The sequence below is a fragment of the Triticum dicoccoides genome, chromosome 3A, assembly GCF_002162155.2.
Source record: "Triticum dicoccoides isolate Atlit2015 ecotype Zavitan chromosome 3A, WEW_v2.0, whole genome shotgun sequence".
Taxonomy (NCBI): domain Eukaryota; kingdom Viridiplantae; phylum Streptophyta; class Magnoliopsida; order Poales; family Poaceae; genus Triticum; species Triticum dicoccoides.
Genome location: NC_041384.1, coordinates 474,990,013 through 474,995,094, shown reverse-complemented (window position 1 = coordinate 474,995,094; position 5,082 = coordinate 474,990,013).

Genomic DNA, 5,082 nt, shown 5'->3' with positions numbered 1-5,082 from the left:
TTGAGGATAATGACCTGTGAAGACATTCACTTGTAGACTATGGAGTGCGAAGACATAGTTTCTTTCGTAGTTTTCTTTTCTTCTTTATTGAGTCATAGGAACCACCGAACTATTAAGTGGGGTCCAAGTGAACAAAGTCAGATGACTGATGTGATGCTCAACCAAAATCCTATGTCTTCGAGCGAAGACAATGAGAGCAAATCTTATCCAGAGTTGGATGAGTCAGCTTTGCTTGTAGCCCAAGCCAAGCTGCCATGTGTGTTTGAAATCCGGCCGTTGGACACGTGTCAGTTCCTTAGTGACCCAAGGTCATTTCGAACATACCATGTCGGGTTGCCTCCTGGCTATAAATAGCCTACCCCTACACCATAAATTGGTGGCTACTCAGAGTTAGTGCACGGCTTTTGTCATTTGAGAGCAACCCACCTCCGAAGCCTTTGAGAGAGAGATCCTTGCGAGGACAAAGCCCAAAACAGCCAGAGCCAAAGAGTGTTAGGCATCATAGAAGTATTTCTGTCCGCGTGACATGAAGACTTGTTACAATTGGGAACTGTGCATCCTCCAGCCGGTTAGGCGTCACGTTTTGAGGATCCAAAAGTCATTGTGAATTGCCAGTGAACGAAGTCTGTGAAGGTTTGGAAGTCTACCTTAAAGAGTTACCAGTGTGATTGGTGTCGGTGTCAAAACCGGCGGATCTCGGGTAGGGGGTCCCGAACTGTGCGTCTAAGGTCGATGGTGACAGGAGACAGGGGACACAATGTTTACCCAGGTTCGGGCCCTCTCTATGGAGGTAATACCCTACTTCCTTGATTGATCTTGATGAATATGAGTATTACAAGAGTTGATCTACCACAAGATCGTAACGGCTAAAACCCTAGAAGTCCAGCCTATATGACTATGATTATGATTATTCTCTATGGACTTAGCCCTCCGGTTTATATAGGCACCGGAGGGATCTAGGGTTACACAAAGTCGGTTACAGAAAAAGGAAATCTTCATATTTGGTTGCCAAGCTTGCCTTCCACGCCAAGGAGAGCCCCATACGGATATGGGTAGAGTCTTCGGTCTTCGTATCTTCACAGCCCAACAGTCCGGCCCATGGCTAACAGGCCGGACACCCGAGGACCCCTTAGTCCAGGACTCCCTCAGTAGCCCCCGAACCAGACTTCAATGACGAGGTGTCCGGCGCGCAGATTGTCTTCAGCATTGCAAGGCGGGTTCTTCCTCCGATGACTTCAAAGTGATGTACTCGGCTTCCCATTTAATGTCGTACCCCTCGGCTTCTGTGTATCAACAAGTTCAATTTCCATGTGTCGAGCGAAGGCGAGAGGTTAGGGCGTTTTTACGCATAACACCCCGGCCATGTAAGGATGAATGTCTATTTAAAGAGACTGGATCTCAGATCCATTCCGCACCACACGGAAAAATCCTTTGAGCACGCTAGGAAAGGCTGTTCCAATATGGCTGACACTCCCAGCTCTTCATCCCACCCCGGCGTTCCCGAAAAAGGCGAATGGGAGAGGTGTTCCGTATCCCACAGTCAGCTGGTGAAGCTGCAAACACAGGGATTCCTTCCCCTCACAGATCTAGTCCCTGTTGGATCAGGATTAACCTCCTTCAATGGCGGGGTTCAGGCTGAAAATTTCCCCAATCCATCCAGGGGGGCACGAGTGTGCTTTGTCCCTTATCTGCTAAGAGGTGTCGGGTTTCCAATTCATCCGTTCGTTCGAGGGCTTCTAGAGTATTACGGCCTCCAACTGCAAAACTTTACTCTTGCCTCCATCCTGCATATTGCGGGCTATGCTGCTCTTTGTGAGCTGTTCCTGGGTTGTGAGACCCACTTTGAATTGTGGAGAAAGTTATTCTGTCTTGTCCCACACAACCACGAGGGGTCAATATTTGAAGTGGGCGGAGCCGAAATATGGCGCATTGCTGAGACCGGATATCTGTCTGGCACACCAAGGAAGGCATTTGAAGAGTGGCCTTCCGAATGGTTCTATATCGAGGACGTCGCACTTCCGGACCCAGTTCGGAGGGGTCTTCCTGAGTTCAAAAGCGCTCCTTTGAAGAAATGCCACAGCTGGCACCCTCGGAGCCTCGAGGAGGAAGATAGTGCGGAAGTTCGTTAACTCATGAGCAAGGTAAGGACGCTCGCTGAGTCTGAATTATCAATAGTCGAAGTAATGGTGACTTCCATAGTACGGGGGATTCAACCACTTCAATACAGAGGTCTCCCCATGTGGCACTACAACGGGGAAGATGACGCCTCCCATTGCAGCCGGAAGGGTCCAGATACCCCCACCGCTTTGGCCAAAATATTGGCCAAACTGTTCAAAGGGGAGAAAGAGGAATTTCTGCGTATCAAACACAGAGACGAATTTTCCATGTACTATCCTCCTAGCTGGGTAAGTCCCAACTCCTCCGCTCTTAATTATTCCGCTCCCTGAGCTACTTTCAATGAGTGTTAATCCGTCCATTTATAACAGCACTGGCGAAAGATTTCGGAAGGGCTTCACATCCCCGCCCTGCAGCCCGAGGGCCACAATCGGGACCTTGACCCCAGATTCGAAGAGGATCTGGATATATTCGTGGTGCTCGAGGACGGGGTGTTTTACCAGGTGAGCTACGATGGCACAGAAGTGGCTATCACCACCGATTATCCCGACCTTCTCCCTGCTTCACATGTAAGTAATCATGAGACATCTCATCCGAAGGAGTTCTCTCATTCTGCCTCACCCACCGCACTGTCTTGTGCTCAAAAGGGGAGGCGTTCGGCGCGCCATGCTGCCCCAGGGGCATCTCCAAAGAGAGCGGCCCCTACGCCGGGCAAGCCTTCGAAGAGGAAGGCAAACAAAGACACGGCCGAGCCTTCATCAAAGAGGTATGGACTTGCAAATATGCAACTTGGCAGTCACATCCAACTGTGACCTTTCTGTTTGTCCTGTATCAGGAAAAGAGTGCGCCGGACTATGTTCGGGGGTCCGACCGGTCATACTTCCCGTAGCCAGGATCCAGATCTTGCCGTAAAGACGGGGGCTGATATGGGGGTAATGCCAGATTGTCCTCCAGCCGAGGATTCGGATGATGTATCCGTCACCAACTCAGAAGTGGAGAGTGCCATGAATCATTAGCGCCGACTTTCCGGAAGTGCCGTTTAACGCCTTCAGTTCAGCTGATGCATACATCCTAGCTGCTCGAGATGGGCTTAACAGAGCCACAAAGCAACATTTAAAAGATGTGCGGGTAAGTTTACTTTGTTCGAATATGATAACCATATGCCAATAGCCCCCGAGACTTGAAGCAGTTGGTACAACTGATTTAAGTATCGTTGTATAACCAGGTTCTTACGGAGAAGAACAACCTGCTAGCCCAAGAGCTAGAAAAGTGTCAGACACAGCTAACTGCTGCCAATGCCGAACTGGAGAAATCCAAGAAGGCGTCTCCTGGTAATGTTCCCCTCCGTCGAGGAAACATAATGGTACACCAATAATGCTAAGACGGTTGCTCACCTCTTATTAGGATCATTAGATCAACTGCAAGAACAACTGAAGGCTGCTCAAGGCGGAGAACGAGAAGCCAAAAAACTGCTAGCCGCGGGCGAGCGTGTGCTAACAAAAGTCGTGATGGAGAAAAACAAGCTCCAAGATTCGAATACCCGACTGGGCGAGGAACTGAAAGATGTACGGGCCCAGCTGGTTGCTCCGTAAAGGAGAATAAAAGGCTGCGAGGCGGCACATTCAGTATGTGGTTGAACTTAACTTAGAATAACTCGGAGGTGGAGGGGACTAACAGAGTTATTGTCTGCAGGTATGCTGACCGGTCGTCCCGAAGAGGAGATGTTTGGATTCTTGGGCGATCTGCTACAAGAGCTGTCGCAAGTGCACGAGCAGGCTCAGCAGGCGATGCGAAGTGTTGCCAAGGTCTTATGGCCATCCGCCTCCCCTCCAGGAAAGATGGAGGAGCTTATAGTGCTGTTCAAGGGAGCACGGCGGCGCTTTCGATTGCGGAAGATATCGGCCTGCCGGGAAGGTGCACGGGAAGCCTGGGCCATGGTGAAAACATGGTATACCAAGCTTGATCCGAATCATATGGCTCAGGTCGGACCTCTAGGGTCAGATGGAAAAGAAGTTCCCGTTAATTTGGTATATGACCAAGTAGAAATAGCCGCCAAGTATTCCTAGCAGGATTGTAAGTTAGACAGCCTGCTGGACGGTATAGAGGAGGAAATTTTTGAGTCCAAATGACTATGTACCTTCTTTGGCGTATGTAACTCTAGCTGAATTGTAAAACAATTGTCATGGCAGACCTTTTCGCTTCGACCTCTGGACCCTAAGGTGCGGAGTGTTTCCGAATACCTGTGTCACACCCTAGCTAGTCATGCATTAGAGTGTTGCATCATGTTTACTTCTTCATCAGAAACTTGAAATGGGGATGACAGAACCCCCAGTCCCCTCTGAAACCAACTAGGGTTTACTAAAACAATTTTCAATGAACCTGAAATGCCCTTCTAAAATGCCCATCATTTTTGTCTTGGTTCAGAACCTCTGCCAAAAGTGGTGCACATTTTCCTAGGCCATCCTAGGGTTTTTGAATTAATTCATAAATATTTGAATTTGGGCATTTAAAATTATATAAAATATTTAAATGCTCAAATACCTCCAAACTAAAATGTTTCCTGTTGGAAATAGTCCAACTATGGACCAGGAGTGATTTGGTGATTTTTGAAGTTGCCTAGATATTTTATTAAATTCAACAAAGTTGCAGATATATTAAATAAAAACAGAAACAGGAAAAAAGGGGGAAAAACTTACCTGGCGCCACCGCAGGCCCACCAGCCAGCCCACCTGGCCGGCCCAGCCCAGCACCGCGCCAGCGAGCTGCTTCCGGCCAGGCAGGCAGGCAGGTGCTCGACGGCGAGCACCGCAGCGCGCCACGCAGCTGCTCGCCGCCTCGCCGCCTCCCTCGCCCGGCTAACACCGTGGATCAGCCTCCCTCTCTCCCCCGAACCCCCCAGACACCCCCTCTCCTCTCCAGCTCCTCCCCCTCGCACGCCCCAGCCATGGCCGACGCCATCGCCGCCAC